The sequence below is a fragment of the Oncorhynchus nerka genome, unplaced genomic scaffold, assembly GCF_034236695.1.
Source record: "Oncorhynchus nerka isolate Pitt River unplaced genomic scaffold, Oner_Uvic_2.0 unplaced_scaffold_1262, whole genome shotgun sequence".
Classification (NCBI taxonomy): Eukaryota; Metazoa; Chordata; class Actinopteri; order Salmoniformes; family Salmonidae; genus Oncorhynchus; species Oncorhynchus nerka.
Window position 1 is genome coordinate 109,629 of NW_027040081.1, and position 25,227 is coordinate 134,855.

The window sequence follows — 25,227 nt, forward strand, 5'->3', positions numbered from 1 at the left end:
CTTGTGACTATAAGTGTGTGTGTGTTTATGTATGTACTTGTGACTGTACATGTTTGTGTTTGTGTGTGTACTTGTGACTACGTGTGTGTGTGTGTGTTTGTGTATGTACTTGTGACTATAAGTGTGTGTGTACCTGTGACTGTACGCGTGTGTGTTTGTGTATGTACTTGTGACTATAAGTGTGTGTGTTTGTGTATGTACTTGTGACTATAAGTGTGTGTGTTTGTGAATGTACTTGTGACTATAAGTGTGTGTGTTTGTGTGTGTACTTGTGACTGTACGTGTGTGTGTTTGTGTATGTACTTGTGACTGTACGTGTGTGTGTTTGTGTATGTACTTGTGACTATAAGTGTGTGTGTTTGTGTGTGTACTTGTGACTGTACGTGTGTGTGTTTGTGTATGTACTTGTGACTGTACGTGTGTGTTTTTTACAATGTATTCCTTAATCATTGTGGGAATGACAGTCCCTTTAAAATGGAAGCCTAATGTCAGGCAGTATAACACAAAATGTGCACTAGCATGAACAGTAACTCTCACGTCTCTTGTTTGTGTGTCTCTCAGACCTGAAAGTTGTACTTCTTGGCGGCAGAAACTCTGGGAAGAGCGAAGTAGGCAATGTGCTGCTGGACAGGGAGGAGTTTGTCATCAAGGAGCGGACCACGTGCTCTAGGAGGGTGGGAGAGGTGGCAGGTGGGTGGGTTACTGTGGTGGACACACCTGGCTGGTGGTGTGACTTCAGGGTGCAGGACACGCCTCAGCTGGTGAAAAGGGAGATAGTGCGCAGTGTCTCTCTGTCCACCCCGGGACCCCATATTTTCCTTATCGTCATTGAGGCACACTCAGTGTTCTGTGAGAAGCGTCGCAGGGCTGTAGAGGAGCACCTGGCCCTCCTCAGTGAGAGAGTATGGAGTCACTGTATGGTCGTCTTCACCTGCAGGGACTGGCCTGGACACCTGCACATGGAGCAGCAAGTCAAGACAGGAGGCACGGCCCCCCTGTGGCTGGTGGAGAAATGCAGTCATAGGTATCACTGCCTCAACATGAAGAGTGGACCAGGTGGAAATCAGGTCACAGAGCTGTTCAGGAAGATGCAGAGACTGGTGACAGAAAATAGTCACAGCTGTTTTAAAATGGAGGGACTGCTTTTACAAGAGGTGGAGGAAAAGAAGAGGATAGTGGAGCAAAGGGCTCAGCAGAGATTGATGAAGATGCAGAAACAGAGATCTCTGCTAAATGGTAAGTTATCACTAAGATGGTTCTTAGGACACAATGCTTTGCCATATTGCCAACAGTAGATTTTAGAATATTTCTGTTCTATCAGGGCTCTACAGTGCGACCATTTTACTCACATATGTGCCAAAATATTTTGCTGTGAGACTTGGAATTCAAAAATGAAGGATTCTAGCTTTATTACCTTAAATGTGGACAACTACAAATACCTAGGTGTCTGGCTAGACTGTAAACTCCTTCCAGATTCATATTATACATCTCCAATCCAAATTGATCTAGAATCGGCTTCCTATTTCGCAACCAAGCCTCCTTCCAAACATACCCTCGTAAAATTGACTATCCTACCGATCCTCGACTTCATGTACATGTATGCTCTCGTTGGCTGGCCCTTGCTACATATTCGTCGCCAGACCCACTGGCTCCAGGTCATCTATAAGTCTATACTAGGTAAAGCTCCGCCTTATCTCAGCTCACTGGTCACCATAACAATACCCACCCGTAGCACGCGCTCCAGCAGGTATATCTCACTGGTCATCCCCCAAGCCAACACTAATTTTGGCCACCTTTCCTTCCAGTTCTCTGCTGGCAATGACTGGAACGAATTGCAATAATCGCTGAAGTTGGAGACTTATATCTCCCTCACTAACTTTAAGCATCAGCTATCTGAGCAGCTAACCATTGGCTGCAGGTGCACACAGCCCATCTGTAATTATCCCATCCAACCTACCTGCCTCATCCCCATATTGTTTTTATTTACTTTTTTGCTCTTTTGCACACCAGTATTTCTACTTGCACATCCTCATCTGCACATATATCACTCCCTTGTTAATTTTCTAAATTGTAATTACTTCGCTACTATGGCCTATTTATTGCCTTACCTCCTTACTACATTTGCACACACTGTATATAGACTTTTTCTATTGTGTTATTGACTGTACTTTTGTTTATTCCATGTTGTTTGTGTCGCACTGCTTTGCTTTATCTTGACCAGGTTGCAGTTGTAAATTAGAACTTGTTCTCAACTGGCCTAGCTGGTTAAATAAAAAATAAATAAAAAATAAATATTTCTCATTGTGCTGCTTCATTTCATTGTGTGCTCCTACATTTTCCAACTTAGGCGCACATGTGCTCCTTGTTAAAAATGACAGCGTAAAGCACTATCTATTATGATGTTGCATTGTTTCCTTCAGGGGAGTCATGTCATCTCTCCGAAATCAGAGTCGTACTGCTTGGAGCTCGGGGCTCAGGGAAGAGTTCAGCAGGAAACACCATCCTGGGTCAAGGAGGAAGCTTTGAGGTCAGAAGGAGAACAGCGCAATGCATGGTGGGAGCAGGGGATGTTGCCGGGAGACAAGTCACTGTGGTGGACACTCCAGGCTGGTGGATGAATTACTTCTCTCAGGATAGTCCTGTTTTTGACAGACAGGAGATAGTGTGTAGTGTATCTCTTTGCTCCCCTGGTCCACATGCCCTCCTGCTGATGGTGCGTGTGGACCGGTCCTTCACAGAGACCTACAGGAGAGCTGTGCAGGAGCACCTAGAGCTCATCACAGACGCAGTCTGGGCTCACATCATCGTCCTGTTCAACTTTGGGGACTGGCTGGGAGACACAACCATCGAGCAGCACATTGAGAGTGAGGGGGAGGCCCTCCAGTGGCTTGTGGAGAACTGTGGCAACAGGTATCATGTCCTCAACAATAGAAGCAACTCAGGATTTCAGGTTACAGAACTGATGAGAAAGATTGAGGAACTTATGTCATGCAACAGCAGTTGTTACTGTAAGATTGAGGGTGGGATTCTGCAGGAGAAGAGGAGGGAAGAACAGAAAAGAGCAGGGGAGAGACTGACGAAGAGGCAGAAACAAAGAGAGACTGACAGATCTCTATTAGGTGAGTTAAATCAATATCTCTCAAAATGCACTTTAGGTGTCTGATTCTATTCATATTGGTGTGAAATGTTTAGGATGAACATTTTGCAATTGTTCATAGTGCTTTAAATCTAACAATGTGAATGAAACACTTTGTATTCATACATTTTATGTCCACAGCAGACGTGTTATACATGACAGTATTCTTATTTTTTTGTGACAGGGGAGCTCTACTGTCCCTCAGAGCTGAGAATAATGCTACTGAGTGGCCGCAACACAGGCAGGAGCTCTGCTGGAAACACCATCCTGGGTAGAAAGTAGGGTGCCATGCTACGGACTGTGTGGAAGGACAAGGAAAGGTCAGGGGTAAGACTGTGACAGTTTTGGACCCACCAGGCTGGCTGTCAGTGGGTCCTGGCTCCCTGATGTCTCCCTCAGCCTCTGGGGTAACTGTGGTCCTGGTGGTTGTGAATGTGAGCTCCTCCTTCAGCCACACTGTCTGGAGAACAGCAGAAAAACACCCGGAGGCGCTCGGAGAGAAAGTATGGAATAGAACCATGGTCCTATTCCCCTTTGGGGACTGGCTGGGGGACACGACCATCGAGCAGCGCATTGAGAGTGAGGGAGAGCCCCTCCAGAGGCTTGTCGAGAGGTGTGGCAACAGATATCATGTGTTGGACAGTAAGAACCAAGGGACTGGTGCACAGGTCACTGAGCTGCTACAGAAGATAGAGGAGATGTTGGTGGAGGAGAGGTTGGGAGGAGAGGTTGGAGGTTCTACAGAGAAGAGAATAGGTTGGGAAGAGTCTCACAGTGATGCAGGAGCCAGAGATGGATGGAGTGATGGGAGAGGGCAGAGAGGTCTTTGTAGCAAACCACACAGAAGCTCCCTTTCATGATGGTAAGCAAGACTGATGCACATTAGATAGAACTTACAGTGCATCATTTCATGATGTATTTACTATTTATTCTGACAGAGCTCTCTTGTGTTGCAGCGTGTGAGGTGGCTAGTTCAGAGGACCTTCTAACCCCAGATGACTCAGGAGCCCCAGACTTTGGTGTACAGGAGTTGGCACTACCAGAGGCCAGTGGAGGACGGTGGACTGAAGCAAATCACTCCATCCTGGATGTGGAGGGGTTTCTGTCCAGCATGGCCAGTGTGCTTCAGGGGAATCAGGAGGGGCTGATGTGGAACATGGGGGGCAGACAGACACTAGTGGTGAACCTCCCAGACTGTCTCCACGCTGGACCTACTCAGAGCCATCATCTGAGATGGAATGGACAGAATGGTAGAAAACCGGTCACCCTGTTCTCTCCAGGACACCAAGCTCTCCTCCTGGTCCAGCAACCCAAAGAACCAGAAAAAAATGCTGGTGAAGAAAGACATAGTGGATATACAGTCCCTTGGACACCCCAGGCTGAGGGACATGACCCTCAAGGAGATTGCCAGAACAGGAGGCCTGCAGGCCTTGATTGACCAATGGGGGAACAGTAATTTGGAGGAGCTTGAATCCTTCATTGACCCCTATTTTGAAATGGTGTGGAAGAAAACCATGGGGTCTTTCATAGTAGAGGAGGAGGACTGTCTCACCAGCAACAGCCCAGAGCTGAATGATGTTGGGGAGGATCTTGTAAATAATGGTGACCAGGAGGTGCTGTCATCCATTGACAAGAAGTTGTCTAAGCTGGACCTCCTGGAAGGCATGCAGAGAGACTTGCTGGACCTCAGACAGAGTCTGGATCGCAGCTGTGACATCATACAGGAACTCAGTGACAAAAGTAAAGCAACACAGAAGCCTGCTGTTCCCTCTGATGCAGGGGAGGCAGAAGTGGAGGAAAGTTGCTAGAGGAGAGATGTTCAACAATAACATAAATGATAAGTTATAGATTGGTTTGTTTTATCTAAATATGCCCTAACATCATTGTTCAGGTAACAACTAATTAACAGTATTGATTTATTGATGGAGTTAATGCTAATGGTGAGGCAGTATATTAACTTCATGATGTCATATGTTTCCACAAGGGGGAGCCCTCTGACAAGCAATTGTGCGGGGTTGGTCTCCTGCATAGGTTACTGTATCTATTCACTACATGAAATATTTCACTCCATTATTATGCAAGATACCAGTAATTTTAAATCAGTTATTGTTGATAATTTCCTAGATGATTATTTTATTTATATTATGAGGCTTGTATAAAGACATATCAGGGTCCAGATGACAGCACATGTGTCATGCCAAAAAAGTAACATATTATATATCATGAAACATATCATGCCATCCAAGGGGCCACTCTTTTTTTGTGTTTGCTCGTGAGACTTGTTCGAGTCAATGTAAAAAGAATTGACAGCAACAAAGACTGAGAGCCGTGACCCTCTTAGGTGGTGGGTAAGCTGAGGATGAAAAACTGTCTGACTGTGCTGTGATGTGGTGACTGTCTGCAGGTGCTGCAGCCCCAGCCTCAGCCCACTGGCTGATGACTCATCTCTCTACAGCAGAAGCAGAACATGTACAGTAGAACTGGGCTGATTCACAACTGGAAGGGAAATACTCTAGGTCTTCACATTGGGTAGCTACTGTTCATAAATAAGGGCATGGAGTTTTTCCTCTTCAGGTCACATGGTTAGGAAACACTTCAGGTGCTATTCATAATTGCTCTCCATCTTGCAACATGCTGAGGTGTGTGAGAGGGAGAGAGAAAGAGTGAGAGAGAAAGGGGGAGGAATAGTAAGAGAGAGAGGGAGAGCAAGAGAGAGAGAGATGCAGAAACAGAGCATGTCCTAAATTACCTTCAATCTCCGGTTAATGAAAAACAGGAAGTTGGTTCAGGCAGACCAGACATTGTGTTAGCTGAGAATACCATAAAGCTGGAAGGCTACATTTCTAAACCCTTTCAGAATTTGCCCAAGAGCCAGAGAGATGAGTCACACAGACACATACAGCGGCTAATAGATTTCTGTCTGGGTAAGTAAACACTTTGCAAAGCCTGGTGCAGTCAAGTTCAATCTCTATCTACCTTTAAAGCCAACATGTAAGAACCTCAAAGTAAAGTGTTTTTATTGGGCAATTTCTGTTGAAATCCGGAAATGGGAAGACATTAAAAAAATGTTTTTGCCAATATATTATTTTTTGGACCCTCTGAACAAGGTTACAACGTTGACAGATTGATGAAAAAATATATGTTTTATTGTCACATACACCAGATAGGCAGTTCTGTAAAAAATATTGATACTCAGACATTGTAGAATTGCTGAAACTTAGGCCAAAAACCAGCCAGACAATTGTACTTTCCTCTCAATACTGTTTTTTTGTCAACCTCTAGTTGAACTCTCTACATCCAATATCCACCATTGTTAATAGCAACACTGGGTTATTTTAGAGTAAAGAAATCCCACAGCCACAAAGTGAGGCTCTTGGGGCATAAATGCACTTGTTTAATTTCTGACACATAGCCTCGGCATCCAGTCTCTTCCCTGGCCTGGTGTGTTTTTCCCTACTCAAACTAGAAGTACCATTCTGGGAGCATGCATTATGCAGCGATCCCCAGACTGCTTGGAGAGAGTGAGGAGGGTCCCACCTGGTGTGTTCAGAGTGCATCTCCCCACCGCCCACCTTACTGGCCAATGGGAGAGAGGGTTGTGACTGCCATCCCAGCATTGCCTGGACTGGAGAGAAAGGAGAGTAAGTACAAAGTGGTAAACAGAGAGGATATGGGATGTTTTAATATGTTGTAATATGAACCATGGCTCTCAAACAACAGATGTAAACTCCACTCTTAGGAAAAAAAGGGTTCCAAAAGGGTTCTCCGGCTGTCCCCAAAGGAGAACCCTTTTGGGTTCCATATAGAACCCTCTGTGGAAAGGGTCTCCTATGGCAACAGCCGGAGAACCCTTTTAGGTTCCAGATAGCACATTTTTCCCTAAGAGTGTACAAGGGAGGAGGAAGGGAAAGAGTGGTGATGAGTAGATTTGATGTTTGCAAGACTTCCTCCCACTGTGAGCCAGAGGTGACTTGTTTGCAATCATGATCTCTTTATCTCTGTCAGTCTCTCTCTGCATCTCACTGCATTATTCCCACATGAATATCAATCCACCTTTTATCCACTCCTCCCTCTCTTTCTCGCTCTCTTGCTTTACCATCCATCCTCCTTTAGCCTCCAACAGCCTAACACAGCAGGCATAGAAAGACGTCTGAGCGAAGTTCCTCCAACAGCCTAACACAGCAGGCATAGAAAGACGTCTGAGCGAAGTTCCTCCTTTAGCCTCCAACAGCCTAACACAGCAGGCATAGAAAGACGTCTGAGCGAAGTTCCTCCAACAGCCTCCAACAGCCTAACACAGCAGGCATAGAAAGACGTCTGAGCGAAGTTCCTCCTTTAGCCTCCAACAGCCTAACACAGCAGGCATAGAAAGACGTCTGAGCGAAGTTCCTCCTTTAGCCTCCAACAGCCTAACTCAGCAGGCATAGAAAGACGTCTGAGCGAAGTTCCTCCAACAGCCTCCAACAGCCTAACACAGCAGGCATAGAAAGACGTCTGAGCGAAGTTCCTCCTTTAGCCTCCAACAGCCTAACGCAGCAGGCATAGAAAGACGTCTGAGCGAAGTTCCTCCTTTAGCCTCCAGCAGCCTAACGCAGCAGGCATAGAAAGACGTCTGAGCCGAAGTTCCTCCTTTAGCCTCCAGCAGCCTAACGCAGCAGGCATAGAAAGACGTCTGAGCGAAGTTCCTCCTTTAGCCTCCAGCAGCCTAACGCAGCAGGCATAGAAAGACGTCTGAGCGAAGTTCCTCCTTTAGCCTCCAGCAGCCTAACGCAGCAGGCATAGAAAGACGTCTGAGCGAAGTTCCTCCTTTAGCCTCCAGCAGCCTAACGCAGCAGGCATAGAAAGACGTCTGAGCGAAGTTCCTCCTTTAGCCTCCAGCAGCCTAACGCAGCAGGCATAGAAAGACGTCTGAGCGAAGTTCCTCCTTTAGCCTCCAGCAGCCTAACGCAGCAGGCATAGAAAGACGTCTGAGCGAAGTTCCTCCTTTAGCCTCCAGCAGCCTAACGCAGCAGGCATAGAAAGACGTCTGAGCCGAAGTTCCTCCTTTAGCCTCCAGCAGCCTAACGCAGCAGGCATAGAAAGACGTCTGAGCTAAGTTCCTCCTTTAGCCTCCAGCAGCCTAACGCAGCAGGCATAGAAAGACGTCTGAGCGAAGTTCCTCCAACAGCCTCCAACAGCCTAACACAGCAGGCATAGAAAGACGTCGAAGCGAAGTTCCTCCTTTAGCCTCCAGCAGCCTAACGCAGCAGGCATAGAAAGACGTCTGAGCGAAGTTCCTCCTTTAGCCTCCAACAGCCTAACACAGCAGGCATAGAAAGACGTCTGAGCGAAGTTCCTCCAACAGCCTCCAACAGCCTAACACAGCAGGCATAGAAAGACGTCTGAGCGAAGTTCCTCCTTTAGCCTCCAACAGCCTAACACAGCAGGCATAGAAAGACGTCTGAGCGAAGTTCCTCCTTTAGCCTCCAACAGCCTAACTCAGCAGGCATAGAAAGACGTCTGAGCGAAGTTCCTCCAACAGCCTCCAACAGCCTAACACAGCAGGCATAGAAAGACGTCTGAGCGAAGTTCCTCCTTTAGCCTCCAACAGCCTAACGCAGCAGGCATAGAAAGACGTCTGAGCGGTTCCTCCTTTAGCCTCCAGCAGCCTAACGCAGCAGGCATAGAAAGACGTCTGAGCGAAGTTCCTCCTTTAGCCTCCAGCAGCCTAACGCAGCAGGCATAGAAAGACGTCTGAGCGAAGTTCCTCCTTTAGCCTCCAGCAGCCTAACGCAGCAGGCATAGAAAGACGTCTGAGCGAAGTTCCTCCTTTAGCCTCCAGCAGCCTAACGCAGCAGGCATAGAAAGACGTCTGAGCGAAGTTCCTCCTTTAGCCTCCAGCAGCCTAACGCAGCAGGCATAGAAAGACGTCTGAGCGAAGTTCCTCCTTTAGCCTCCAGCAGCCTAACGCAGCAGGCATAGAAAGACGTCTGAGCGAAGTTCCTCCTTTAGCCTCCAGCAGCCTAACGCAGCAGGCATAGAAAGACGTCTGAGCGAAGTTCCTCCTTTAGCCTCCAGCAGCCTAACGCAGCAGGCATAGAAAGACGTCTGAGCGAAGTTCCTCCTTTAGCCTCCAGCAGCCTAACGCAGCAGGCATAGAAAGACGTCTGAGCTAAGTTCCTCCTTTAGCCTCCAGCAGCCTAACGCAGCAGGCATAGAAAGACGTCTGAGCGAAGTTCCTCCAACAGCCTCCAACAGCCTAACACAGCAGGCATAGAAAGACGTCGAAGCGAAGTTCCTCCTTTAGCCTCCAGCAGCCTAACGCAGCAGGCATAGAAAGACGTCTGAGCGAAGTTCCTCCTTTAGCCTCCAGCAGCCTAACGCAGCAGGCATAGAAAGACGTCTGAGCGAAGTTCCTCCTTTAGCCTCCAGCAGCCTAACGCAGCAGGCATAGAAAGACGTCTGAGCTAAGTTCCTCCTTTAGCCTCCAACAGCCTAACGCAGCAGGCATAGAAAGACGTCTGAGCGAAGTTCCTCCAACAGCCTCCAACAGCCTAACACAGCAGGCATAGAAAGACGTCGAAGCGAAGTTCCTCCTTTAGCCTCCAACAGCCTAACACAGCAGGCATAGAAAGACGTCTGAGCGAAGTTCCTCCTTTAGCCTCCAACAGCCTAACACAGCAGGCATAGAAAGACATCTGAGCGAAGTTCTTCCTTTAGCCTCCAACAGCCTAACACAGCAGGCATAGAAAGACGTCTGAGCGAAGTTCCTCCTTTAGCCTCCAGCAGCCTAACGCAGCAGGCATAGAAAGACGTCTGAGCGAAGTTCCTCCAACAGCCTCCAACAGCCTAACACAGCAGGCATAGAAAGACGTCGCTTAAGTTCCTCCTTTAGCCTCCAGCAGCCTAACGCAGCAGGCATAGAAAGACGTCTGAGCGAAGTTCCTCCTTTAGCCTCCAGCAGCCTAACGCAGCAGGCATTCTGAGCGAAGTTCCTCCTTTAGCCTCCAGCAGCCTAACGCAGCAGGCATAGAAAGACGTCTGAGCTAAGTTCCTCCTTTAGCCTCCAACAGCCTAACGCAGCAGGCATAGAAAGACGTCTCAGCGAAGTTCCTCCAACAGCCTCCAACAGCCTAACACAGCAGGCATAGAAAGACGTCGAAGCGAAGTTCCTCCTTTAGCCTCCAGCAGCCTAACGCAGCAGGCATAGAAAGACGTCTGAGCGAAGTTCCTCCTTTAGCCTCCAGCAGCCTAACGCAGCAGGCATAGAAAGACGTCTGAGCGAAGTTCCTCCTTTAGCCTCCAGCAGCCTAACGCAGCAGGCATAGAAAGACGTCTGAGCTAAGTTCCTCCTTTAGCCTCCAACAGCCTAACGCAGCAGGCATAGAAAGACGTCTGAGCGAAGTTCCTCCAGCAGCCTCCAACAGCCTAACACAGCAGGCATAGAAAGACGTCGAAGCGAAGTTCCTCCTTTAGCCTCCAACAGCCTAACACAGCAGGCATAGAAAGACGTCTGAGCGAAGTTCCTCCTTTAGCCTCCAACAGCCTAACACAGCAGGCATAGAAAGACATCTGAGCGAAGTTCTTCCTTTAGCCTCCAACAGCCTAACACAGCAGGCATAGAAAGACGTCTGAGCGAAGTTCCTCCTTTAGCCTCCAGCAGCCTAACGCAGCAGGCATAGAAAGACGTCTGAGCGAAGTTCCTCCAACAGCCTCCAACAGCCTAACACAGCAGGCATAGAAAGACGTCGAAGCGAAGTTCCTCCTTTAGCCTCCAGCAGCCTAACGCAGCAGGCATAGAAAGACGTCTGAGCGAAGTTCCTCCTTTAGCCTCCAGCAGCCTAACGCAGCAGGCATAGAAAGACGTCTGAGCGAAGTTCCTCCTTTAGCCTCCAGCAGCCTAACGCAGCAGGCATAGAAAGACGTCTGAGCTAAGTTCCTCCTTTAGCCTCCAACAGCCTAACGCAGCAGGCATAGAAAGACGTCTCAGCCGAAGTTCCTCCAACAGCCTCCAACAGCCTAACACAGCAGGCATAGAAAGACGTCGGCGAAGTTCCTCCTTTAGCCTCCAGCAGCCTAACGCAGCAGGCATAGAAAGACGTCTGAGCGAAGTTCCTCCCTTTAGCCTCCAGCAGCCTAACGCAGCAGGCATAGAAAGACGTCTGAGCGAAGTTCCTCCTTTAGCCTCCAGCAGCCTAACGCAGCAGGCATAGAAAGACGTCTGAGCTAAGTTCCTCCTTTAGCCTCCAACAGCCTAACGCAGCAGGCATAGAAAGACGTCTGAGCGAAGTTCCTCCAGCAGCCTCCAACAGCCTAACACAGCAGGCATAGAAAGACGTCGAAGCGAAGTTCCTCCTTTAGCCTCCAACAGCCTAACACAGCAGGCATAGAAAGACGTCTGAGCGAAGTTCCTCCTTTAGCCTCCAACAGCCTAACACAGCAGGCATAGAAAGACATCTGAGCGAAGTTCTTCCTTTAGCCTCCAACAGCCTAACACAGCAGGCATAGAAAGACGTCTGAGCGAAGTTCCTCCTTTAGCCTCCAACAGCCTAACACAGCAGGCATAGAAAGACGTCTGAGCGAAGTTCCTCCTTTAGCCTCCAACAGCCTAACACAGCAGGCATAGAAAGACGTCTGAGCGAAGTTCCTCCAACAGCCTCCAACAGCCTAACACAGCAGGCATAGAAAGACGTCTGACCGAAGTTCCTCCTTTAGCCTCCAACAGCCTAACACAGCAGGCATAGGGCGGCAGCGTAGCCCAGTGGTTAGAGCGTTGGACTAGTAACTGGAAGGTTGTGAGTTCAAACCCCCGAGCTGACAAGGTACAAATCTGTCGTTCTGCCCCTGAACAGGCAGTTAACCCACTGTTCCCAGGCCGTCATTGAAAATAAGAATGTGTTCTTAACTGACTTGCCTGGTTAAATAAAGGTAAAATTAAAAAAATTAAATAGAAAGACGTCTGAGCGAAGTTCCCATTTCCGATGTTCAGGGGAAACAGAAGTTAGGTTGAAAATACTCCATCCCTGTAAAGCAGATGTTAGCATGTCCTGGTGACTCAGCATAGGATAGTCACTAGTCTTCTTCTCTCTATCCCCCCCCCCCTCAATCTTACAGCTCCAGTTGTGAGTCTCAGCCCTCCCCACTCATTAAAAAAGATTTGCAGCTTGGACGGAAGCTGGAGAGAAATGGATCTCTCAGCGTGATGGCGGTGCAGTGGCCGTTTGGCCCAGGAGACAGTCTTGAGCCCACATTCAACTCCATTAGTAGGACAGCCCAGCCCCCCCCACACACACATACAGGATCACTTTTCACCGCCTGCTATTTTTCCAGGTGGAGAGAGAGGATGGGAAAAGGAGGTAGGGAGAGAAGCAGGCATGGAGAGGGAGGGAGAGAGAGGGATGATTTAGACTTTGTGAAAAATAAATCAGCCATCCTTCCCTTCCCCTCTCCACGCTCCAATGTCATGACCCCCCAAGGGGTCAATGTCTGTCTGAGGTGGTACACTGTAGATCAGGGGGAGGGCTGAACCTCTATACCTCATAAAGAGTGCATCTTGATATGCATAGGGCCATATGCTTTCTGATTTCATATGAATAAAAACAAGCTGTTATTAAAAAGCTGCTGGACACAACTGTCATAATGTTTATCTACTAAAAATATATTTAGATCGATATAGTAACAAACAATAGTGAAGCTTTCAAAATATGCCATGGGACCCAGAAGGATTCAGAAGGACTCTATTGGGGGAACAGGATAAGGCTTGTGGTCAGGCCCAGTTCCTAAAATGAATTATTATTGGTTTGTACCTGGCCTGAAACAGAGACCGCTTGGCTTACCCAAGAATGTAAAGGTAACTCACTTCTGTCATAATGAAGTGCTTTGAGAGACTAGTCAAGGATCATAACACCTCCACCTTACCTGTCACCCATGATCCACTTCAAGTTGCTTACCACCCCAATAGGTCCACAGATGATGCAATCGCCATCACACTGCAGACTGCCCTATCCCATCTGGACAAGGGGAATAACTGTGTAAGAATGCTGTTCATTGACTATAGCTCAGCATTCAACACCATAGTACCCTCCAAGCTCATCATTAGGCTTGAGCGTTCTCAGCCTCCTCCAGTACTCCCTGTTCACCCATGACTGCGTGGCCATGCACGCCTCCAACTCAATCATCAAGTTTGCAGACGACACAACAGTAGTAGGCTTGATTACCAACAATGAGACAGCCTACAGGGAGGAAGTGAGGGCACTCGGAGTGTGGTGTCAGGATAACAGCCTCTCACTCAACATCAACAAAACAAAGGAGATGATCGTGGACTTAAGGAAACAGCAGAGGGAGCGCCCCTATCCACATCGAAGGGACAACAGTGGAGAAGGTGGAAAGTTTTAAGTTCCTCAGCATACACATCACAGACAAACTGAAATGGTCCCCCCACACAGACAGTGTGGTGAAGAAGGCGCGACAGCACCTCTTCAACCTCAGGAGGCTGAAGAAATTTGGCTTGTCACCTAAAACCTTCACAAACTATTACAGATGCACAATTGAGAGCATCCTGTTGGGCTGTATCACCGCCTGGTACGACAACTGCACTGCCCACAACCGCAGGGCTCTCCAGAGGGTGGTGCGGTCTGCACAACACATCACCGGAGCCAAACTTCCTGCCCTCCAGGACACTTACACCACCCGATGTCACAGGAAGGCCAAAAAGATAATCAAGGACAACAACCACTCGAGCCACTGCCTGTTCACCCCACTACCATCCAGAAGGCGAGGTCAGTACAGGTGCATCAAAGCTGAGACAGAGAGACTGAAAAACAGCTTTTTTCTCAAGGCCATAAGACTGTTAAACAGCCATCACTAACACAGAGAGGCTGCTGCCTACATACAGACATACATTGAAATCATTGGCCACTTTAATAAATGGATCACTAGTCACTTTAATAATGCCACTTCAATAATGTTTACATATCTTGCATTACTCATCTCATATGTACAGTTGAAGTCGGAAGTTGACATACACTTAGGTTGGAGTCATTAAAACTCGTTTTTCAACCACTCCACAAATTTCTTGTGAACAAACTATAGTTTTGCCAAGTCAGTTAGGACATCTACTTTGTGCATGACACAAGTAATTTTTCCAAGATTGGTTCATCCTTGGGAGCAATTTCCAAACGCCTGAAGGTACCACGTTCATCTGTACAAACAATAGTACCCAAGTATAAACACCATGGGAACACGCAGCCGTCATACCGTTCAGGATGGAGACACGTTCTGTCTCCTAGAGATGAACGTACTTTGGTGCGAAAAGTGAAAATAAATCCCAGAACAAAAGCAAAGGACCTTGTGAAGATGCTGGAGGAAACAGGTCCAAAAGTATCTATATCCACAGTCAAACAAGTCTTATATCGACATAACCTTGAAAGGACGCTCAGCAAGGAAGAAGGCACTGCTCCAAAACTCCCATAAAAAAGCCAGACTATGGTTTGCAACTGCACAGGGGGGACAAAGATCGTACTTTTTGGAGAAATGTCCTCTGGTCTGATGAAACAAAAATAGAACTGTTTGGCCACAATGAACATCATTATGTTTGGAGGAAAAAGGGGGAGGCTTGCAAGCCGAAGAACACCATCCCAACAGGGAAGCACAGGGGTGGAAGCATCATGTTGTGGGGGTGCTTTGCTGCAGGAGGGACTGGTGCACTTCACAAAATAGATGACATCACGAGGGAGGAGAATTATGTGGATATATTGAAGCAACATCTCAAGACATCAGTCATGAAGTTAAAGCTTGGTCGCAAATGGGTCTTCCAATTGGACAATGACCCCAAGCGTACTTCCAAAGTTGTGGCAAAATGGCTTAAGGACAACAAAGTCAAGGTTTTGGAGTGGCCATCACAAAGCCCTGACCTCAATCCCAAAGAATATTTGTGGGCAGAACTGAAAAAGTGTGTGCGAGCAAGGAGGCCTACAAACCTGACTCAGTTACACCAGTTCTGTCAGGAGGAATGGGCCAAAATTCACCCCTTATTGTGGGAAACTTGTGGAAGGCTACCAGAAACGTTTGACCCAAATTAAATAATTTAAAGGCAATGTTTTCAAATACTATTCGAGTGTATGTAAACTTCTGACCCACTGGGAATGTGATGACAGAAATAAAAGCCGAAATAAATAATTATCTCATCTATTATTCTGACATTTCACATTTTTTAAATAAAGTGGTGATCCTAACTGACCTAAGACTGGGAATTGTTACTCGGATTAAATGTCAGGAATGAGGAAAAACTGAGTTTAAATGTATTTGGCTAAGGTGTATGTAAACTTCTGACTTCAATTGTATATACTGTATTTTATACAATGTATTGCATCTTGTCTATGCCGCTCTGTCATTGCTCAACCGTATATTTATATTTATATTTATATATTCTTATTCCATTCCTTTACTTAGATTTGTGTGTATTAGGTAGCTGTTGTGGAATTGTTAGATTACTTGTTAGATATTGCTGCACTGTCAGAACTAGAAGCACAAGCATTTCGCTACACTTGCAATAACATCTGCTAAGCATGTGTATGTGCCCAATAAAATTGTATTTTATTTTTACAATCTAGATTTTCAAGAACTGAACCTTCCCCAACCCCTCCTGTCTCCCCTACCCCCACCTGCAAATCCCAGGTCGAGGGAAACCTCAAGTACAAAGTTGCAGGAAACAATTAAGACTAACAATTGGGCACCAGTGAAACTGAGTTCCAGTTAATTTTGAATCTGCGTCTGTTTCTCAGGGACTGGTACCTGCTAAATCATGAACCTCAACCACTGCTCTGCAACATACTGTACATTAACAACTTATGACAGGGTTGATGCTACAAACCACTGAGAAGAAGGCTATGAGAAGACCTCTCCCAGCCGATGAGGACTGGGTTTACCTCTTTCTGACCCTGAGCTCTATTGAACCTTCAGACATTTTAATAAACTCTACTTCTCATCATGTGTTGCTGGATGAAGATGCAGTGGGATGGAAAAACTTTCCCTGTTGCCTCAAGAGCTGTGGCCACAGATAGAGTGCTCTTACAAATAACCTAACTTAATATATATTCCTTCCTGTTATGAAATGGCATGTCTGGATATTTCTGTGATTGTTGTTGGACGGTCTATTTCACCTGTAAACAATTCTGATGCGGATGGGGTTTGTATAGAGTGGACACTGTGATGATATAACAGCAAGGCTATTGCTTTGTGGCTGGAATGATAAGGGACACAAAGAGCAGTATATGTTCACACTGCTATGCTTTATCTTGGCCAGGTCGCAGTTGTAAATGAGAACTTGTTCTCAACTAGCCTACCTGGTTAAATAAAGGTGAAATAAAAATATATAGCCTGTATGGATTCAGCATGTAAGGTTGTCTATGATGAGGTTTATTGGGCTGCTGATTGGAGAGAGAGTTGATGAAAATACAGCAAGTTAGAGAGAGGAGGAGAAAAGGAGGAGGAGAAAGGGGAAAGTGTTCAAGTGCAAATTCTAGCATCCATTTGCAAAAACATAGAGACATAAGCATGCCACACACTGCCACAAAAACATCCTGTATACACACTTGCATGGCACGTACTGTACAAACACATGCAAACACATGCACACGCACACAAACACACACACACCAATGCAAACGCACACACACACACAGAACATTTATTATCTCCTTGTTTGCTTGTTGTGGATTTCCAGGACATTAGCTTGAAGCCATGTGTGCTGCTTGACTGAACCTGTCCCAGCCACACAAGGTTAAAGGCTTTGATCACTGCCAATGAGGCAAACAATATGGTCAGACTGACCCGTGCAAATAAGCTTATGCACAACACAGACAGACACACACACACATTATCTTTCCACATCCGCCCTGGGTGGCAAGTAGAATTACACACAAACAAACTAAATACATATTGAAGCACACACATCAACATAATGTAGGCCTACATTTGTGTTTGGATGTTTTGGATTTCCATTTCACAATTGGTGTATAATTTATTTATATGGTTTATTTCATTGGATCAGGCACACACTTTGATTATCCTATTTAATGTCATAATTCATTAGTAAATATTATTCAATAGAATGGAGCTGAGGAAGTCCAGTGCCTGCAGAGTTCAATGAGAGCCTGAGCTCAGATCACATTGTGGAAGGGAAGGAAGCAGGGAGGAAGAGAGAGGAGATCAGGTTATCACTGATGGCTATTCAATACCAGGCCACCAACCAATCAGATTAGACCCTCTCTGTGCCTGGCTGTCAATACTCATCACTAAGATCGTCTGTGTTAACACTTCTCCTTTCCTCCTTCCCTCGTTTGCTTTTTCTCTCCTCTCCTCTCCTCTCCTCTCCTCTCCTCTCCTCTCCTCTCCTCTCCTCTCCTCTCCTCTCCTCTCCTCTCCCCTCCCCTCCCTCCCTCTCCTCTCCCTCTCCTCTCCTCTCCTCTCCCTCTCCCTCCTCCTCCTCTCCTCCCTCCTCTCCCTCCTCCCTCCTCCTCCCCTCCCTCCCCTCCCTCCCCTCCTCCCTCTCCTCCCTGGTGCTGTCCATTTAACAGATAAGATGAAGACATCCAGTGGAGGTCTTGGTCTCAGTGGTTGTTAAGGATCCCAGGACACTCATACAGAGGATGAGAGGTTTAAACGATGGTCTCCTGGCTTAGTTCCCATGCACTCTCACATACACTAAGACTCATTCCACTGTTTGATATGCTGAATACATGACTAGCTGCGTGTGTCCAGAACAAAATAACTGCAATGCCTTAACACCCCCCCCCCTCCCCTCAATACATATTGTATGTATTGAGAGATATAAATGAAACCATATCTTAGTGCAAATAGCAAACTACTGATACTGATATACTCATAATAAAATAGATTACTGATATGTTCTTCAAATGTTATACACACCATTTTACACAATACAATAATAACAGTATTGTTGCTGAAAATTCTAATTCTGCCACAACAATATGCAATAATAATCTCTCTCCCCCCGAGAAGACCCCAGGGGGGTCCCCACCTCCCAACATCATCAATATTCACCCAGAGCAGACCATCCATTTAGCTGATTAGAGCTAGTAGCTCAACCAGACTGATTAGAATGGGAGGGGAGAGCAGGAGGGAGACTAAAGAGAATCACTCCTCTCTTTTCTGTGCCCAGTATGTGGTGGTTAGTGTCCAGTTGCAAAATACTGCTATGCATCCATCCACCAGGTTGGGTTCCTACATGTGCCCCCATGTGCTCTACGACACTCTGCACAATCAGTAGGAGAAGGGAGGCAGGACCCACTGGGCACAGACATCAAATCAACATCTATTCCACATTGGTTCAAAGTAATTCTATTTTAATGAAATGGAAACAACGTTGATTCAACCAACATGTTCCCAGTGGGGAGTTTTCCATTCTAATCCACACACACAACATGAACAACCTAGCATCTATCCCACCAGTGGAAACGGGATGCTGTGTTTATTAGCTGACCTGCCTGCTTACAGACAACATCCTTCTCACATCTGGGGGATGTCAGGGGCACACTGGACTTCCATCCTGTTTGCTGAATTCTCAGACCACATCCTCAGGACCAATAGAGGACCACCATGTCTGTATTTGTCTGACACCCTCTCACTCCTCAATGCTCTCATGGCCAGATAGACCATACTGTAATAGACAGGTCTGTCTCTATCACCTGTACAAACACAGGGAGCCATGGCTACTTCCTGTGACATCCTCAGGATCATCCCCTCTAACAGGTCAGGTGCTTTACAACCTGGTCTCCCCAGCCTCAGTGCACCTTGCCACAACCCTGACCACTGATTCTGTTTGGCTTCTTCTGAGCCACAGAGTCAAGGGGTAGATTGGGTCAATGTCTGGTCATGGTTAGTGCCTCCTACCAGCCCCAGCCCACCTCCCACTGGCCTCACAGATGTCAGAGGAGGACTGTGACTCGAGACATGAGGTATGAGTTTACACTTTGAAGATACAGTATAGCCACACAATGCATGACGAGGGGTGCTGTATAACATGCTGTATGCGTTTAGCTTTTTCCCTTTGATTTTATACAGAGCTGTCATGTGAATTCACTGTCCATGTCAGTTAGAGGAATTCAGCATAGTACAAAGCATAGTAAACATGACTCAATCTAGCAAAAACACTCACAGGGGAGAGTTATGCATGCACACACATAACTAGAACAAAGGATTGTTCCCTAAAAGAAACAGGGAGAGATTACAGTCATCTGTGATTTTGGACTTGTTGACCGCAGGCCCCAAAACAGAATGGATATCATTAGTCAGCCCATTAACGAGAGGGCTAATTAACACATAACTAATGCACTTAGCATCACATTATGATTGAGGGGGAGCTCACAGTCGGTGTTCCAATTCATCCCAAAGAGAGGGGGTATTTATATAATGGTCCTGATGGGATCATCAATTGTCTGTTAATGTTCTGTATTATGTCATGTTTCATGTTTTGTGTGGACCCCAGGAAGAGTAGCTGCTGCTTTCTCAACAGCTAATGGGGAATCTAATAAAATATAAAAAATACTAAATACTGTGCTGATAGGCCCTAACTCCAGTACACTATACTGATAGACTCTAACTTCAGTACACTGTGCTGATAGGCTCTAACTCCAGTACACTGTGCTGATAGGCTCTAACTCCAGTACACTGTACTGATAGACTCTAACTCTAGTACACTGTGCTGATAGGCTCTAACTCCAGTACACTGTACTGATAGGCTCTAACTCCAGTACACTGTGCTGATAGGCTCTAACTCTAGTACACTGTGCTGATAGACTCTAACTCTAGTACACTGTGCTGATAGGCTCTAACTCCAGTACACTGTGCTGATAGGCTCTAACTCCAGTACACTGTGCTGATAGGCTCTAACTACACTGTGCTGATAGGCTCTAACAGTACATTTACATTTACATTTAAGTCATTTAGCAGTACACTGTGCTGATAGGCCCTAACTCCAGTGCACCGTGCTGATAGGCTCTAACTCCAGTACACTGTGCTGATAGGCCCTAACTCCAGTACACACTGTGCTCATAGGCTCTAACTCCAGTACACACTGTGCTGATAGGCTCTAACTCCAGTGCACCGTGCTGATAGGCTCTAACTCCAGTACACTGTGCTGATAGGCTCTAACTCCAGTACACTGTGCTGATAGACTCTAACTCCAGTGCACCGTGCTGATAGGCTCTAACTCCAGTACACTGTGCTGATAGGCTCTAACTCCAGTACACTGTGCTGATAGACTCTAACTCCAGTGCACTGTGCTGATAGGCTCTAATTCCAGTGCACCGTGCTGATAGGCTCTAACTCCAGTACACTGTGCTGATGACTCTAACTCAGTACACTGTGCTGATAGGCCCTAACTCCAGTACACTGTGCTGATAGGCTCTAACTCCAGTACACTGTGCTGATAGACTCTAACTCTAGTACACTGTGCTGATAGGCTCTAAGTCCAGTACACTGTGCTGATAGGCTCTAACTCCAGTACACTGTGCTGATAGGCTCTAAATCCACTAGATGTTGGAACTTTGCCATGGGGACTTGCTTCCATTCAGCCACAAGACCATTAGTGTGGTCGGTCACTGATGTTGGGTGATTAGGTCTGGCTCACAGTCGGCGTTCCAATTCATCCCAAAGTTGTTAGATGGGGTTGAGGTCAGGGCTCTGCGTAGGCCAGTCAAGATCTTCCACACTGATCTCTTCAAGCCATTTCTGCACGGGGGCATTCAAATTAAATCAAATTTATTTATATAGCCCTTCGTACATCAGCTGATATCTCAAAGTGCTGTACAGAAAGCCAACCTAAAACCCCAAACAGCAAGCAATGCAGGTGTAGAAGCACGGTGGCTAGGAAAAACTCAGTAGAAAGGCCAAAACCTAGGAAGAAACTTAGAGAGGAACCAGGTTATGAGGGGTGGCCAGGAAGAGGAAGGAAGGATATAAGGATATAACCCCACCCACTTTGCCAAAGCACAGCCCCCACACCACTTAAAGGTTGAGACCGAGTCTGCGTCTCTCACATGTGTAGGCAGACCATTCCATAAAAATGGAGCTCTATAGGAGAAAGCCCTGCCTCCAGCTGTTTGCTTAGAAATTCTAGGGACAATTAGGAGGCCTGCGTCTTGTGACCGTAGCGTACGTGTAGGTATGTACGGCAGGACCAAATCAGAAAGATAGGTAGGAGCAAGCCCATGTAATGCATTGTAGGTTAGCAGTAAAACCTTGAAATCAGCCCTTGCCTTAACAGGAAGCCAGTGTAGGGAGGCTGGCACTGGAGTAATATGATCAAATTGTTTGGTTCTAGTCAGGATTCTAGCAGTCGTATTTAGCACTAACTGAAGTTTATTTGGTGCTTTATCCGGGTATCCGGAAAGTAGAGCATTGGAGTAGTCTAACCTAGAAGTAACAAAAGCATGGATTAATTTTTCTGCATCATTTCTGGCCAGAAATTTTCTGATTTTTGCAATGTTACGTAGATGGGAAAATCTGTCCTTGAAACAGTCTTGATATGTTCGTCAAAAGAGAGATCAGGGTCCAGAGTAACGCCGAGGTCCTTCACAGTTTTATTTGAGACGACTGTACAACCATCAATATTAATTGTCAGATTCAACAGAAGATCTCTTTGTTTCTTGGGACCTAGAACAAGCATCTCTGTTTTGTCCAAGTTTAAAAGTAGAAAGTTTGCAGCCATCCACTTCCTTATGTCTGAAACACATGCTTCTAGCGAGGGCAATTTTGGGGCTTCACCATGTTTCATTGAAATGTACAGCTGTGTGTCATCCGCATAGCAGTGAAAGTTAACATTATGTTTTCGAATGACATCCCTAAGAGGTCAAATATATAGTGAAAACAATAGTGGTCCTAAAACGGAACCTTGAGGAATACCGCATTGTCAGGCTGAAACAGGATAGGGCCTTCCCCAAACTGTTGCCACAAAGTTGGAAGCACAGAATTGTCTAGAATACCATCGTATTCTATAGCATTAAGGGGCCTAGCCCGAACCATGATAAACAGTCCCAGACCATTATTCCTCCTCCACCGCATTTTACAGTTGGCACTACGCATTGGGGCAGGTAAGCGTTCTCCTAGTATCCGCCAATGCCAGATTCATCTGTCGACTGCCAGATGTGAAGCGGGATTTATCACTCCACAGAGCACGTTTCCACGGCTCCAGAGTCCAATGGCGGCAAGCTTTACACCACTCCAGCCAACGCTTGGCATAGCGCATGGTGATCTTACGCTTGTTTGGGGCTGCTCGGACATGGAAACCCACTTCATGAAGCTCCCGACGAACAGTTATTGTGCTGATGTTGCTGCCAGTGGCAGTTTGGAATGTCGTAGTGAGTGTTTCAACTGAGGACAGACGATTTTTAGGAGTTACGCGCTTCAGCATTCGGGGGTCCTGTTCTGTGAGCTTGTGTGGACTACCACTTCACGGCTGAGCCATTGTTGGTCCTAGATGTTTCCACTTCACAATAACAGCACTTACAGTTGACTGGGGCAGCTCTAGCAGGGCAGAAATTTGACAAACTGACATGTTGGAAAGGTCCCAACCTATGACGGTGCCACGTTGAAAGTCACTGAGCTCTTCAGTACCGGGCCATCCTACTGCCACTGTCTTTTTATGGAGATTGCATGGCTGTGTGCTCGATTTTATACATCTGTCAGCAACGGGTGTGGCTGAACAGGGCTCCGGGCAGCCGAGCGGAAATGGAGGAAAACTCGCCTCCCTGCGGACCTGGCATCCTTCAACTCCCTCCTCTCTACATTTTCCTCTTCTGTCTCTGCTGCTAAAGCCACTTTCTACCACTCTAAATTCCAAGCATCTGCCTCTAACCCTAGGAAGCTCTTTGCCACCTTCTCCTCCCTCCTGAATCATCCTCCCCCCCCTCCCTCTCTGCAGATGACTTCGTCAACCATTTTGAAAAGAAGGTCGACGACATCCGATCCTCGTTTGCTAAGTCAAACGACACCGCTGGTTCTGCTCACACTGCCCTACCCTGTGCTCTGACCTCTTTCTCCCTCTCTCTCCAGATGAAATCTTGCGTCTTGTGACGGCCGGCCCCCAACAACCTGCCCGCGTGACCCTATCCCTCCTCTCTTCTCCAGACCATTTCCGGAGACCTTCTCCCTTACCTCACCTCGCTCATCAACTCATCCCTGACCGCTGGCTACGTCCCTTCCGTCTTCAAGAGAGCGAGAGTTGCACCCCTTCTGAAAAAACCTACACTCGATCCCTCCGATGTCAACAACTACAGACCAGTATCCCTTCTTTCTTTTCTCTCCAAAACTCTTGAACGTGCCGTCCTTGGCCAGCTCTCCCGCTATCTCTCTCAGAATGACCTTCTTGATCCAAATCAGTCAGGTTTCAAGACTAGTCATTCAACTGAGACTGCTCTTCTCTGTATCACGGAGGCGCTCCGCACTGCTAAAGCTAACTCTCTCTCCTCTGCTCTCATCCTTCTAGACCTGTCGGCTGCCTTCGATACTGTGAACCATCAGATCCTCCTCTCCACCCTCTCCGAGTTAGGCATCTCCGGCGCGGCCCACGCTTGGATTGCATCCTACCTGACAGGTCGCTCCTACCAGGTGTGTGGCGAGAATCTGTCTCCTCACCACGCGCTCTCACCACTGGCGTCCCCCAGGGCTCTGTTCTAGGCCCTCTCCTATTCTCGCTATACACCAAGTCACTTGGCTCTGTCATAACCTCACATGGTCTCTCCTATCATTGCTATGCAGACGACACACAATTAATCTTCTCCTTTCCCCCTTCTGATGACCAGGTGGCGAATCGCATCTCTGCATGTCTGGCAGACATATCAGTGTGGATGACGGATCACCACCTCAAGCTGAACCTCGGCAAGACGGAGCTGCTCTTCCTCCCGGGGAAGGACTGCCCGTTCCATGATCTCGCCATCACGGTTGACAACTCCATTGTGTCCTCCTCCCAGAGCGCTAAGAACCTTGGTGTGATCCTGGACAACACCCTGTTGTTCTCAACTAACATCAAGGCGGTGGCCCGTTCCTGTAGGTTCATGCTCTACAACATCCGCAGAGTACGACCCTGCCTCACACAGGAAGCGGCGCAGGTCCTAATCCAGGCACTTGTCATCTCCCGTCTGGATTACTGCAACTCGCTGTTGGCTGGGCTCCCTGCCTGTGCCATTAAACCCCTACAACTCCGCAGCCCGTCTGGTGTTCAACCTTCCCAAGTTCTCTCACGTCACCCCGCTCCTCCGCTCTCTCCACTGGCTTCCAATTGAAGCTCGCATCCGCTACAAGACCATGGTGCTTGCCTACGGAGCTGTGAGGGGAACGGCACCTCAGTACCTCCAGGCTCTGATCAGGCCCTACACCCAAACAAGGGCACTGCGTTCATCCACCTCTGGCCTGCTCGCCTCCCTACCACTGAGGAAGTACAGCTCCCGCGCAGCCCAGTCAAAACTGTTCGCTGCTCTGGCCCCCCAATGGTGGAACAAACTCCCTCACGACGCCAGGACAGCGGAGTCAATCACCACCTTCCGGAGACACCTGAAACCCCACCTCTTTCAGGAATACCTAGGATAGGATAAAGTAATCCTTCTCACCCCCCCGCCCTTACTAGATTTAGATGCACTATTGTAAAGTGGCTGTTCCACTGGATGTCTTAAGGTGAACGCACCAATTTGTAAGTCGCTCTGGATAAGAGCGTCTGCTAAATGACTTAAATGTAATGTAAATGTAGGTGAATCCACTAACTTGAAGGGTTGTCCACATTTGGCCATCTAGTGTAGCTCTATATTATTGAAGGGAGTTCAATGTTCTGACTGCTGCTGGAAAAACACTGAAAGAAGTAATTGGATGGATGGGGGGGGTCTTGATGATTTTTTCTGCACATTTGGAGGTGTGCTTGGTGTACAGAAAGCTCACAGAGGGAAGGTCCCAGGACAGCCAGTAATCTTTCAGCACAACCCTTTCTAGTCTCTTCTTAGTGAGACTGTCCATGTTACCATACCAAACTGTAACAGACTGTATGAGGCAAAGTCATGAGTAAGGTACTTTAAGAAACTTATCATGTTTCATTACTTATTCTA

At 47.1% G+C, this 25,227-nt stretch overlaps 1 pseudogene; it reads left to right on the forward strand.

Moving 5' to 3' along the window:
• Positions 1–539: 539 nt before the first annotated feature.
• LOC115109938 (GTPase IMAP family member 8-like) lies at positions 540–6,182 on the forward strand (annotated as a pseudogene).
• Positions 6,183–25,227: the final 19,045 nt, after the last annotated feature.